This window comes from Vicugna pacos, chromosome 6 (assembly GCF_048564905.1).
Source record: "Vicugna pacos chromosome 6, VicPac4, whole genome shotgun sequence".
In the NCBI taxonomy this organism is placed as follows: domain Eukaryota; kingdom Metazoa; phylum Chordata; class Mammalia; order Artiodactyla; family Camelidae; genus Vicugna; species Vicugna pacos.
The window spans coordinates 35503176-35518729 of record NC_132992.1 but is presented as its reverse complement, the minus strand read 5'-3'; the positions used below and the strand labels follow the sequence as shown (position 1 = coordinate 35518729).

The window sequence follows — 15554 nt, the reverse complement described above, 5'->3', positions numbered from 1 at the left end:
AACTTGATGTTAGGTGAAATGGTAAATATGACAGATCTCAGGATCAGTTGAATTTCAAGCAGTATAGATGCAAAAAATTGTAATAGATACAATCACTTGTATGAAGTCTTAATTCTTATACCAATAGAATTTTTCATCTGTGTTTTCATAGGAAAGAACAAACTATAAAGTATGACCAAGTGAGTCTCAGTTTTAGGTATCAAGAAACCACTTTTTCCTGCTAGCTTACCCTTTCCCCAACCATTGCAGTAATTCAACATTCTATTTACTTTACAAAATTAGTAAAACTAATTCTTCTTGTAATTTTCACTTAGTTTAAGGTGAATATTGCTTTATGATAGAAATTTAATATTAGAACAAAGTTCTGTTTTTCCAAGTTTTTGTAAGCATACTTGGGAAAGCTAAAATCCAGGGGATTTTTTAGGAAGCATCTGGTATGTATAGCCACCAGTTATCAAATAGGAAAATTAATAGTTAAAAATATAATTTTTCCAAATATACTATCTGAAATATACTTCTCTTTTAGATACTTGTTATTTTATGTTTTTCCTTTTAAATGGCTCTATTTTTTAATTGTGATATTGTATAGAACTTTAGAATCTCTCTTTTAGTGGGTCAAGTAAAATGTTAAAAATTAAATTCTAACTATGCTGTACACCAGAAACTTAACACTACATTGTAAATCAACTATATGTACTCTAAAATTCATCGGAAACCTACTTGTTTATTTTATACATAATCTTAGATAGTGCTCCCATGTAAAATAGCTTATTCATGTTATGGATGTAAGTGTAAATAATAGGGAAATTGGCCATTAATTGATATTTATTGTTTATTCTTCTCTCTGAAATTCTAAGTCCAGATTTTTCCCTGTGCTGCAGGTTATAACAGATTCAGCATGTCTGAAACCAAACCAAATCTTTAGTCTCCATCCTCATTCTGCCTTCCAACCTCAATGATTCTTCCTATGGCTTCACCATAAACCTGTGACTCATTATCAATCTCTTCCATCCTTTGATTTGAATATCATTCTATTTATTTCCAGATTCTAATTGTTTTGTTTTTAAGATGTCTTGAATCAGTATGCTTCATTCTATATTTATTGATAAAACTCTAGTTCATTACTTAACACTTAACTAAGATTTGTGTGCTACTTTTGTCTTTGTTTTTATGTTACATTTTCCTTGCGGGTAGGAACCACGTATTATTCACCTTTGTGCTTTCCATGGAGAATGGCCTAAGTAAATCATTTCTAAGTTCACTCAGTTAATTGTGAGATAGTTGATTCCTGTATTTAACTCCTAAAAATACTGAATGGATTGCTAATACACAGCTCAGTGACACATTATTCCAAGTACGTGATATTCCTATTAGTGTTAACACTACCAGGAAAGTACCTTAAATGAATTCTGAGCAGTAATCTATTGAGAACACTTTGCTTGGTACTAATTATATGATAACGAATTTTCCTGGCTGGTGTATATGCTAGTTTATAGGCTCCTGTTATAACTTATACACTGAATTCAGTCTTTTTAAATTTGATCCTATTTTATATGCAGTTACATGCCATTTTGAGGAAATAATTTTAGCAGAAGGCACCTAATTGGGTAGTTCTCTTTTTGCATTAGTCCCTTTCTAGCTCTTTTAGAGATGTATAATACAAATGGGAAGCAAAGTTCTTTTGAAATGCTGCAAAAGTCTTCAACCCAACCACCAGTCCCACTGTGGATCTGATTTATCCTACTAAGATACAGTAGCCTCCTAAGAAGAGTAACTCTGCTGTAGACTCTTTTAGTGTTTCTTTTGCTAAAACTTGAGAGATAGCTTATTTTTCTCCTTTGCCTCTTCCTCTTATAGTCTTTGAAGATAATCACTGGTTTTTGAAAATTTTTGTTGTGAAGGTGCTATCATTTCAGATCAGATTGAATATGGGCTTATTCTGGTTTTTTAGTGTTTCAGAACATTATTTGAATGAATGTTTGTTAGTGTTTTACATAAATACAATGATCTTTTAAATGTTCTCAGTATTCTTTTCAGTCTGTAATTTTGATTATTTTGATTAGTATAATCCTATTTTCTTTTCATTCCTTTCTTTTAGTAGAATGTGTGTCTATCTTTATCTACATCTTTCTATCATGTCTCTATACATTTACACATACATATGAGCTCTTAATTTTATAAATTCACTTTTTCATTATTTCAATGTCTTAGTTATTTCTTTGGAAATACTACATTTTCAAGTCAGTTTAATTTTAATTTGGCTTATATAAAAAATTTTAAGCCTATTATGTTTTATGATTTTTCCACATTTTCCCATATTTATATTAATGTTGGCATATTTTTTTAATATCCTATGTGTTATATGATACCTATTGATGGTCTGTGTGTCACTTAATAAATTTAATATTGTTAACAGTCTGTTATTTATATAATATTCTCACATTCTTCATTCATTCATTCACTCAGTAATACAACTGTGCTGTACACACTGTTCTGAATACTGGGAATATAGAAAGTCTCTGCTTCAATGGAGCTTATATTCTTGTAAGTGAAGAGGAAGATGTATAACAACAAGTAAATATATGATTTTATAGAGGCATACGTACTATGAAGGAAATTAGTGCATGTGATAAAAAGCGTTGAGGAGGAATATGCTTTAGCTAGGATAGCTAGAGGAAACCCCTTCAAAGAAGGGACATTTAAGTTGAGTTCCAAATGATTAGGAGGAAGAAAATCACATTCCAGGTTTCAGGAATAGCAAGGATGAACATCTTTGGATCTGAATGAGTTTGACAGGTTCAAACAATGGAGAAAAATGCTGTGTGTGTTGAACATTGTTAGGGAGAGAGTGTGGCAGAAAGAGAGGTCTTTGAGATAGCACAGGGGCCAGATCAAGTGGGCCACAGTAAGAAGTTAGAATTTTATTATTGTTAAAATGTGAGGATACTGGGCACTTGAATGTTACGATTAGCACTGAGGAAATCACTCTTCCTGGTATATAGAAGGTTAACAAGGAAAAAGGTGAGGAGTTAGACAGAGGTAATTATTAGGAAGTTATGCAGTAGTCTCAGAAATTATGGTGGCCAAGGGCCTTTTGCAGTAGAAATGATGAGAAGTAGGATGTTTTGGAGGAGCACTGTTAGAATTTGTGAATGGATTAGAAATGTTGTAGTCAACAGTATCAGACATAATTAAACATTAAATATTCTTTGAAGGTATAATTTGATGAATATACGCTTTTCCATAGCAAAAATGTACCATAATTGATTAAAATTATACCTCTATTTTTTATTAGTTTTTGCTCATTTTTTGCTAGCATAAATAACAATCTTTTGTCATGTCCTTACCTCACTGTAATTGTATACAAATAATGATTTATGATGGCTTATCTTTGATTATTAGCTAGATTGAAGTTTTAATGTGTGTATTCATTGATCAGTTGTATTTTTTGTCATGAATTGTTTCTAGCCTTGTTTATTTGCAGATATTGAGATTTTCCTTGTTGTTTTGAAAGGCCATATTAACCTCGTATGATGATTTAAAAGTTCCAGCATGATTTGGCCTGGAGATTTCTTGATTACATCTAATGTTAGGCTCCCCACTGCCCTTTATGCTTAAGACATTTCAGCCACTTCTCGAACAAGCTTATCTTTGTCTTGCCTCATGGCTTTTGCATGTGATTCTCCATTTTCTGGATCCCTCTTCCTTCAGTCTTTACATGTTTGACTGTGTCTTGTCATTCATATTTCAGCTCAAATGTCACCTCCTTAGAGGAGCTGTTCTCAACTTTCCAATGTAACATCCCTCTCACTCCTTTCACATTCTGTCACATTACTGCCTCTGGGGTTTTTTTTTGTTTGCTTATTTCCCTCGTCTTTTATGATCTTTATAGCACTTTTCACAATCTGAAGTTGTTCATTATGTATTACCTGTCCTTTCTAATGAGAATGAAAGAACTATGAGGGCAGGTGTTAACTCTGATTTGTTTACTGCTGTGTCCTCTGGGGCTAGAATATTGTGGGACAAAATTAATGTATTCTGTTGAATGGATAATGTAAGGACATTAGCCATTTGTCCCATATACTTGTGTTTTTTTCCTTTTATCAATTATCTTCATCTTTGTGACATTTTTTATACAAATAGTTTTCTAATCTCACAGAGTCAACAAGTCCATGAAGCATTTTTCTTATATAACTTTTCATTACATTTAGACGGGAAAGAAACACTTTCCTATCTTCCAGTACATTTTCCTATATTCTAATTTAAATATTTCTGAATATAAAATTATAATTAATTTTTATGAATTAGGGAAAGTTTTAAAGGTAAAAGTAGCTTTTATTAATGTATTTCTATTCTTCTAGTCCTAATAAGCATTATATAATAGAGATCATACTTACAGAGATCTTTTTAATCTTTTTTCAATTAATATTGTGCCATGTGCATATTTAGATGATATGTTCATCTTCATTCTTCACAGCAAGATTTTTTAATGTCTACAGAATAGCCCATCTTAGGCATTTGTTATAATACATTTAATCAACCCCTTATTATATACTTGTTTTAATCTTATTCAGTATAAACACAGTGCATATTATATTGTGTTTTTGTGTTCACTTATGATTGTTGTTATGATAAATTACTGAACATATTTATAGTGGGTTTACTGGGTCATAGGAGAATGTGCAGTATTTTAAAACATTTGAGTATTCATTGCCAAATTATATCTCAGGAAATTGAAATCAGTTTACACTACTATATGCCTGTGTCTGTTTCTCATCATATTTTCAAATTTCTGATAATTGTGTGCTTTAAAAATCTTGGTCCATTTCTTCCCATCTGTGTTCTCCTCCCCCAAAATCATATAAAACAATTGTAATGTTTTCACATATAAAAATTTTTAAATTTTATATGGTCATCTCTATCAGCCTTTCTCTTTTCCTTTCATGTCTGTGCTTAAAATAACTTCTCATTCTTAGGTTATATATATGCTCACTTATGGTTTGATCTAAATTTTATGTGTTGCAACTCTCTTATTTGTATAGAATTTACTTTAAGGTATTTTGGAGGAAAATTTCTCACTGTATTTTCTCCAGTTATGTTAGCCATATCATTTTTGAATAATGATATATACTAATATCATGCTAAATTTTTATGTATTCCAGGATTTTAGGTGAAAAACTTATTTATCTGGTCCATTGTTATATTAATTCTTATTTTACTTCTTATTGATTATTATTTTGCTTGTTATTAATTACTGATTTTACTTATTGTTGATCATTGTTATTCCTTATTTTTAAAACTATCCTGGTATATTATTATATTTCTTTTTCTCATGAACTTAGAATCATTTTGCCAAGTATCCTTCCCAGATAAACTATTCTTGTTTTTTATTTTTGTGAAATTGTGTTAAAACTATTAAGTGGTTTACACAAGATATTCTTATAGTATCTAGGACTTCATATATGGACTGAGATGATTTTTCTTTTCTGTCTCAGCAAATTTTTTTTCTGTATACATATCCAACACATTTCATTTAAGATAATTCCTAGTTGTTTATTTAAATTAAGTTCATTCCTATTTGCTTTTAGACACTTTTTTAAATTTATATATTTAACTGATTATTGTAGGTCTACACAGTGTTGGTTTTCTTTGATCAGTCTAACAATTACCACAAATTTTGTGTTTTAAAACAACACAAACTTATTTTCTTACAGTTCTGGAGCCCAGAAGTCCAAAGTCAGTTTTACTGGGCTAAAGTCAAGGTGTTGACAGGCCTGGTTCCTTTGGAGGCTATAAAGGAGAATCCCTTTCCTTGCCTTTCCTAATTTCTGGAGGCTGCCTCCTTTCCTTGGCTTGTGACCCGTTCCTTGAATCACTCCAGGCTCTTACTTCTGTCATCACATCTACATCCTCCTTTGACATTGTTACCCTCTTATGAGAACTCTTGGTTATATTTAGGGCTCATCTAGATAATCTAGGATAATCTCCCCCTCTCGAGATCTTTAATTTAATCACATCTGCAAGTCCCCTTTGCCATATAAGGGAACATTCATAATTCTAGGGATTAGGATGTGGGTACTGTTTGAGAGGCCATAATTCAGCCTATCACATATAAGAACATTCTTAATTTTCTACACTGTTTTACTTTTATCTGTTTTTATTGAACTTTTATGTTAAGTATAATTGTAATTTGTTCATTTCCTTGACAGCCAGAAAATCGATAAAAAAGTAATCACAACCTTTTCTCTGTTTTATAGTAGTAAATTTATACCTCTTGTTTCTACTTCTGATTGCTACTTTCAATTTTTAATGCAAATGCCCCAAATATTTTCATTTTTAAATCATATTTGCTATTGGTTTGGGATAGGTATTTTTCTAATTCATAGGAAAGTAATTTGTTCATTATATTCTTCCATTCCCTGCTCTTTTGACATATCTGTGTTACATTTATGCATAACCCAATATTAACCCACACTCAAATTTCTGAATTAATCTATGTTTGACTATAGTGTATCAGCTTTTCAATACCATTGCTGGCCTTAGTTTACCAGTATTTTATTTATGATTTAAAAAAAATATTTACGTTAGTAAATGTGATTTCATTTTTGTCTAGTTGGTTTTGTGTATGACTTTCTTTTCCATTTGGAATGTAAGAGTTATGCTAGTTAATAAAATGAATGTAAAGATATTCTATTTTTCTCTATAGATCCGAATATTTTTTAGTTTGATAATTGTCTCTTCACTTAAAGTTTGAAAGATCACATAAACCAATCTGAACTCAGAGCTTATTTGAATATAATTTTTTGACAGACTTAAATTTCTTTAGTTATTTAATTTTTGAGTCAGTTTGAAAATATACATTGTTGCAGGCAAGTTGTCCATTCTGTCAAGAGTTTAAAGGAACATTTGTTGCATGCTCACTATGTCTCAAGATTGTGCTAGGTATTGTACATGCAAAAATAAAGAATGTAGGATTCTTAATCTCAGAAGCATGTAGTAGTAAGAAGAAAGTTAATTTTGCTAAGAGAAAGACAGAAGAACTAGAAAAGAAGCAATTAACACTGAAATAGAATTTCTAATAAGGATTGCATCATGAATACAGGCAGCAGGAACCAAGACAAAAAAAAAGGTTGAATACTGGAAGAATTGAGAGAATTGCAAGTAGAAATAACTTTCTAGCTGGAGTTTAGGTCTGTTCAGGAAGAAAATACATAGAGATTAGAAGCTGTATTATAGATTGTTCTTGAATTTATACTTATATCCATAGGCATTGATAGATTGTTAATAATGTTCACCCTAGGTTTATCATCAACATTCTTATTTTTAAAAGATCAGTCCGATGACAGCACAGAAGACTTTACTGAAGGCAGTGAAATGGTTAGAAACAGATTAGGCATTGCATTTCTACGAAAGAAACATAAGTGCCTCTTAAACTAGAGATATAAGTAGAGATGGAAAGGAAGAAGGAACTATAGATGAAAAACTGCTAATAAAATAGAATCATCAAAGACTTGTTCGCTGGTTGGATGTAGTGGATGAGAGAAAGGTTAAAAAAACTTCCAGGTTTTACAAGTTATACTTGAGGTTGAAGGAAATGTTTGCCTTATCTTTCTTTCGTTAAGCTGTGGCTCTGATTTCATTTGAAAGGCTTTGCTATATTCTAAATAGGCTGTCATTAATGTGAAAAGTTGGAATAGGAAAATGAATGTCTAAATGATGGTTTCTTAGAAACCAAAGTTATCTACTATAGTGTATCCAATAGTTAGCCAGGAGAGAGGAAAAAGACACTCTAATAAGATTTCTGAACCATATAGCATGAAGGGTCATCTTAAAAAATCATGTTTTTTTCAGTAATATTTTTTAGTAAATTTTTATCTGGAAAAATGAAATGAAGAATTCTTTAGTGAGGGAGTTTAAACATAAAGTTTGCAATGTGTTTGAAGGAATTTCTCATCAATTATGTTCCAAGCATGTGAGATGTGGATATCAAAATGAAATATTTTCTGCCCTCAAAAGGTATGAAAGTTTTGTAAGACATGTTTTATGAGGATTCTGTCAACACCTCTTACATACATGAGTAATATAAGCACATGTAACTACCACCACAGTCAAGATATGGTATATTTCCATCATGCCCAAAATTCCACAGTGCCCCTTGCCAGGCCGTCCTCTCTCTCCCTTCCCTCCAATATTCTTTCTTCACCCTCTCCTGCCACTGACAATCACTGATCTGCTTTCTGTCACTGTAGAGTCAAGCAGACTTTTCTAGGGTTTTATTTAATTGGAATCATAAAATGTGTAGCCTTGTATCTTCTCTTTGCTCAGCATAATGTTTTTGAAATTCATCCTTGTTGTTTCATGTGTAAGTAATTTATTCCTTTGTATTGTTGAGGAGTGGTCATTGTCGGAATATGTAGTTTTTTCAAAGATTCATTCACCTATTGATGAATATTTAAGCTGTTTTCAGTTTTTGACTATTAGGAATAAATTTGCTATGAACATTTGAATTCAAGTCTATCTGCAGACATACATTTTCATTTCTCATGACTAAATACTTAGAGATAGAATATCTAGGTCATATGGAATATTAAACCCTACAAGAAACTGTCAGAATGTTTTCCATAAGGATTGTGCCATTTTACATTCCTAGCACCAATGCATGAGCATTTTAGTTGGTCCACACCCTCACCAGTACTTGGTGGTGTCAGTCTTTAAAAATTTTAGTCATTATGATTTGTGTATAATTGATCTCATTGTGGTTTTAATTTGCATTTTCCTGGTGAGTTTTCTTGTACTTATTGACCACTGCTATATTTTCTTTTGTGAACTATTTTCAAATATTTTGCCCATTTGTTTTGGGTTATTTTCTTATTAAGTTACTAGAATCCTTTACATATTCTAGCTACAAGTTCTTTGTCAGATATATGTGTTGTGAATATGTTCTTACATGATATGGCTTGCCTTTTTATTATTTGTGTCTTTCAACAAGCAGAAAATTTAATTTTTATTAAGTCCAGTTTACAACTTTTATGTTCCTTGCTTTCTGTGTCTTAAGAAACTTTTGCAAATGTCAAGTTTTCCCCTATGTTTTCTGCTGGGAGTTTTAAATTTTAATTTTTATGGTTTGGTTTATGATACATTTTGAGTTAGTTGTTGACTATGATGTTTAAACAAATTTGATCAATAAGTATATTTAATTAAGAGAAGTCTGAAGGAATTTCTTCTGAGATTAAAGATAGATTTGGTATTAGTTTATGTAAGAAATACTATTCTAGCGTCTATACTCATACAAAAAACAGATGCTTTGTAAATTAAGGAATTTCCTGTTAGTGGTGGTGTTTGATAAAAATTGCTAGCATTCTGTCTCAGGTATACAAATACCTTATCACGTTACTTGTCAGGCACGAAATCTTCAGTAGATGTTTCTGGTTGTTATTGTTATTGCTAACGTTATTTTTATGTTCGGAATTCTTGCCTTGAGGAAATTTAGAGAGGATGATATTCAGATAAAATAGGTTTAGTTTCTATTATTTATTACACCTAGTGGCCATATTTTTGTGTTTTTTTCTGTGCTTCCCGCTCCTGCCCCCAAGAGAGCTTAATTGTTAAAGGATACCAATAAATAAATTCTAGGAAGCATCTTTAAAGAGTAATCTCTTTTAATTGCATGGGTATTCATGAATACTTTTTTTGAAAAGTTTTTTGAAGTGACATAGTGTTTGCCTTATAATCAGTTTTCTGGACATGTTATTCTAACATATATGACAACTATAAATTATCCATAAACTCAAAGTAATTTTAGCAAAATTATATGAACATAAAAGTATATTGAAAGTTAAAAATGATATATAGTTCTAAGGACTTTTTATGACTGTTTAACCAGTTGCTCTTATGAAACAGAAAAAAACAAAACAGACTGATGAAATGTATCACCAAAAATATGTGTTTTTTTTTAATTTGGGCTGAGCATTTGGCTTTCTTTGTTTGCATTACATGGTGTGAGAGACTAGTAGATTGGTGCTTTTCCCTGTATATCAGAGTTGTTTTTGTTTTTGTTTTTGTTTGGTTTTAAGTAGTCAGTGTTTGCATAAATATTTCATTCTTTATAAATTATGAGTTTTCTTTTCAATTTATTCTTTATCTTTTTTTCTCTTAAAAGATAAGTAATCAAAAGTGTAGTACGGAAATATTTATTTTAAAAACCTAGTAACTGAAAGTAGGCATGTTACAACAGGGGTTGGCAAACTTTTTCTGTAATGGCTTAGAAAGCAGATGTTTTAGGCTTTCCAGACCAACAGGTAAAATCAGGGATATTACGTAGGTACTATATAACAAGAGAGAAAACAGATTTCCACAATTTTGTATTGTCAAAATTCAAACTATAACAGTACTACTTCTAGTAACTACACCAGCAGCAGTGGAGAACAACATACAGATCTAAAGAAAAGAGTGAAATTCTTTTTTGGAAGGAAGGAAATAACGTTCTTAATTAGGGTTCAAAGTCAACATTCCTATTAAATCAGTTGTAAATTTTCATCTGTTAATATCAGTCTAGAATAAAATTTTACCTATTTCATTTTTGAAAATAAAATATCTTCACACAGATAAGTACTGCCAACTACTGATTTAATCTAGGAGCATGTGATAATTTGGAGGCATATTTATTGCTTAGGAGGCATTTCTAGAATTCTAATAGATTTTTCTGTTAAAATTTGCTTTTAGTATGTCATGATATTACAGATTAATCATTGCCAGTTGAAGATTATGTGGGAGCTCCTCAAATGCAGAATTAAGTAGGTTTTGAAATATGGAAATCTCCTTTATACCACATTGCAGTATGAAAATGCTGTGGAAAGTATAATTTGGACTCAGAAAATACAACTGCTGCAAATGTGTGTGGGATTGAAATCTCACTTCTTATTTTAATTGTTGGTAGCATGGGAAATACGTACTTGTGATTCAGAAACTTAGTAGTTGTATAAATGACTTTACTGAAGTTTAAGTTTTGCACATTAATGTTGTTTTGCCCTGTGTCTTGAGTTGAATTCATTACGAACATTATCAGGTGTACAGCCAAAACTAATTTTCAAAGCTGTTTAGTGTTGGTAACCATGGTTGAGAGTCACAGTCATTGTCCTCATTCAGAGAAATTTCCATCTTGGCCTAGGCTCAATAAATCACAATAGACTTTATCACTGCTTAATTATGGAACTGTTATGTGGTAGGGCAAATCAGGATGTTCATCTTTTATTTTGAAAAAAATTCATAGAATTGACAATGTTTGTCTATCAGAGTGAATGAAATTTACTATTGAAGCTACTGGTTTAATAACACATGATATTGTCAAATAAATTCAAATATATTCTACAAGGTATTTATTGACTTAATAATGCAATGAATAACCATAGATTTTCAATACCTTAACATCTTTGCAAGCTTCATAAATTTCTGCCACTAAGTATTTTTAGACCCCACACATACTTCTGCCACCATTGTTTATAACTCATCTTAGCAGATTCTACTTCAAGTTATGAATTCATGTTTTCTCAAATTTTTTGAAAATATTCTCACCTGTAGTATTCTGCACAACTATTAGTAGAAGTTTATTCATCAATCACATTAATTCCTTGAATAAACAACTGGCATTATTAACCCCTTGAATAAAAGTTCATTTTTCTCTGGGCAGGTTTTAATTTAGTCATCATTGGGAAATGCTTTCCTTTCTTAGCTAACAAATTAGCTACTCAGAGACTTTGGTTGCAGCTTCATTTCATTTTTTGTTTTTTTGAATAAGGTATTTTATTTAAAGTTTTTCTGGCTGTTGTTTTCTTGTGTGTTGAGAATGTTGGGGTGAGTGCATCATCTGGTAATGCTGACATTTATTCTTTCAGCACAGCCATAGTGTTATTGCTCAGTAACACAAAGCTATGCCACCAAATTTATAATAAAATAATTCATACCCTTTGGTGCCTTAAAAGCACAACATTTGAAATTCACATTTCTCTTCTTTTTCTTGTTTTGACATGGTGGATATGCATTGATAATAACAAATAAGTAAAATACCATGGTCCAGCAAATACTGCCAAGTTATTGCTGTATCACTATGATTTGTAGTGCATTGAAAGCACTGAGAAGTGATGAGAGCGCCATATGTGACCTCTGTTGCAGCTACTCACCTGCCATTGTAGTGCAAAAAGTCATGAGCAATGCAGTATAGTTGTGTTCTAATTAATTATTTAAAACATTGTAGTTTGAATTTTATGTAATTTTCAAGTTTCTTGAGATAAAATTATTTTAAAAAAATTAAAACTCCTTAAGATTTTAAAATTATTCTCAGTTTGTGGGCTGGGTAAAATAAGGGAGTGTACTAGGTTTGACTCCCAGACCAAAGTTTATACTGTGATATAAATGCAACAGAGTCCCTCCAAAATACCATAGCAATCAAGTTTAGTTACTTAGAATGTGGTAGAAAGTTGTTTGTGGATCTGGTGCCTTCAAGATCAGATATATTTGGAGGAAAAAAAATTATTTCTTGGTGACTGTAAGCTACACTGCAGGAAGACTATCACATGTGTTTTTTGGTGTCCTCAAACGGGTTTCCTTATGAGTCCAGATGAACCAACTTAAGTCCATGATAAAAATGACTGAAAGGACATGTGCCACTAAAGTTTCATTCAATATTAATAATATTAATGACACTCAGTTTTAAAATGACATCATATATTTTAGATCTGTCAAATGACAGGAAGATATAGAGGACCTTTTTCAATTAAATTACCAAAACAGCCAACATGACCTAGCAGTCATATGTCATCTCCTGGAATAATAATGAAGAATGTCCTGGAATGTCCAATAAGTTCTTCAAAGTATGTTTGGAACACTTTTCTTCCCATGCAAAATGTGAAGGAATCAATGAAGTAAAAATGTTTTCTTTGGTTTTGCATATATGGTAGAGCCGAGAAGACACTTAAAGGGTATAACTCAAGTAATCATTGTGTAAAAGGTGAAAATTTGAATTTGGAGGAAGTATTTTTTAAAAGCCATAAAACAAAGAAACTTGATCAATATTTTACAGTGTAGGAGTATTACAAACTGTGTAGTACACTAGTAATTATTTTGTTATCAGAAATATTATTACCTAAAATGTAATTAACTACAGTTTGTCCCATGTGTACTGAAAGAATAATGCAAAAATAACAGCAAAACATCATTTCACATATACACTTTAGGAAAGATAAAATATTTACTGAGTTAACACTAGAGTTCGGAGTAACACATTCAAATTCTGAGGACCAAGACCAGCTTAATTTTGTTAAAAATTTCAACTCTTCAACCAAAATACATTTATCCAGTACTATGTAATGGGGAAAACATCTGTCTGTTTTACATTAACAATTATTGTACTTTTATTACCAGCCAACTTACTTTGTGTTGGATGTCTCAGCTGCAAACAGTAAAACAGATGTGGCCAGTTCCTACAAGAGCTGTTCTCTATAGTGAACAAATAACTTTGCTAACTTTTCTGCTATTTCCCATGTAAAAAGGAAGTTTCTATAGGCATTTAGTGCCTTATTTTACAGTTCAAAAGACCCATTACTGTATTGACAATGAGGAGAGAAAACAAACAATGTTCAGGAAAGAATGTATGACAATCTTTGTAAAAACACTTCTGTTTTATCAAGTTTATACTAAATGACTATGACACACTTCAAGTAACAGTTACATGTCTGAAAGTTATTTGTGAAGTTACTGGAAAATGAAATCACATTCTCATCTTGGTATCATTCCTGCTTGTAATAAGTCCACATTTCCTCCTTCTTTCTCATACTACCTTAATGATTTGCATCTTATCAGTAAATGTGTATAGCTGATTAACAGTAACCTGGGATCAAAGCATGATAGCTAATTCATGAAAGTATATGTCTCAGACATCAACACAAATGATTAATGAGAATGTATATTTAAAACAATAAGGAGATTTTTTTTTTTGGTTAAAAAACACAGTTCTTTGGGCTTCCATTTTAGTAATTCATGTTGTTATTATTGGATTAACATGCACTAGGCAATTCCAAATATTCAAGTGATCTAAAAGCTCACTCTCTTGAGGTCATTGTAGCGTGATCCTCTTACAAGTCTCTCAGCCATCTGATCTTCTCAGTCAGCCTCCCTGATTATTTCTCCAGCATTTTTGTCTCCACTCTTTTTCTGCTCACTAGCCTATAAAGAAAAATGTTAATATGTTTGTTCGGGGGAGGCAGGACTGACTCAGGATTAATTTGAAAATGGTAGTATTATACACAATAATGCACATTCTTTAACTGGAGTTCTAAAATCCATAGTGTTTTGAAAGAAGTTTAAGTTTTAAGACAACATTCTTTTTATCTGGAGTTTTAGTTTATATTATATGTCAGAAATATTATTTAATTCTTTTTCTGTTGTTTGTTTTTTAAGTTAAAGTTCAATTTTAAAGAACTGCTTGCTAGTTAATTAATTATGTACTCAATGGAAATCCTCGTAATATGCCAACATATGAGAGATTAAATTCTTCTGACAGTATTAATTGAGAAATCAACCCCAAAATAGTCAGTAAACAACTCAAATTTGAGAGATGTTAAATATGAGAATGCATTTTTAACTTTTCAAACTGGGTGGGGTTTATTGATGACTAACATGGTTCTGTTTTTCATCAATTACTAAATTCCAAAAGTATAACAAGTTTGGACCAGTTCCTTTTGCATCTTTCTTCTTACAGTTTCAAAGCTGCTGTTGCTTAGAAACCTGTGTAAACAATGTCTTCTCAAAGGAAGAAATTAAAAAATTCTTGGCATAATTTTTAAGTGAGATAACTGTAAAACTAGACCAAAAATACCTATTTTATTTGAAAGCTTTAGAACTATTTACAAAATTCTTAAAGAAATGGAAAAATATTTGTATTTGTTTTATTTGTAATACTAGAAAAATATATATGCTTACTCACATTATTAACAAATGAACCATATAGTTATTCCTATATTCCTTTGTAATTAGCTCCATTGTATCTGAAACTAATATTAATATTGGATGATGAAATTGTATGTTTAAGGTTAACCCTGGACTTGGAATATAGGAAAACAGAACTAAAAGCATCTTGTCATTATTTTTCAGTATTACCTGCTGCCTTCAAGAGGTAAATAATTTATGGGAAAATCTACTTTTAAGACAACATGCTCTTGTAAATGCATGACAGACCATAGATTTTATGTTATTAAAGAAAATCAGAAATATATCAGCTGCATGAAAAAGTTGCTAGTCACTCTCAAAATGTGGCTATTCCAGATGCAGTGTCTGTAATAGAAACTTGGACACCTTGTGAGGTTTCAGTCCTTTGAGGCTCCAGGATGCCTAGGTCTGGTTCACAGATGAATTGTGTATGTTAAAATCCAGTGGGGTGTAGTAGGCTGCAGCTGTGTAGTCCTAAAGAAAATCGCTTAAAACATGCATAGAAAAGGGAACCCTGATTATTGGGTAAAATCATGAGCTCTGTTGCTTACTCTGAAAATCGCCCCGTCCAAGTT

General features: G+C 31.4%; 1 protein-coding gene and 1 long non-coding RNA gene across 6 annotated transcripts in view; one reads left to right on the top strand and one right to left on the bottom strand.

Annotated features, from left to right (window-relative positions):
• The window catches only part of LOC140696872 (uncharacterized), a 44776-nt gene extending 30513 nt beyond the window's left edge, over positions 1-14263 (bottom strand). For both annotated transcript variants that reach the window (XR_012073468.1, XR_012073467.1), the window contains exons 1-2: positions 14098-14263; positions 13426-13491 (exon numbers count right to left, since the gene is read on the bottom strand). This is a non-coding gene — a long non-coding RNA (uncharacterized lncRNA). The remainder of the gene's footprint in view (positions 1-13425; positions 13492-14097) is intronic.
• The window catches only part of NOVA1 (NOVA alternative splicing regulator 1), a 142246-nt gene that overhangs the window by 54270 nt on the left and 72422 nt on the right, over positions 1-15554 (top strand). The gene's annotated exons all lie outside the window — the stretch shown is intronic.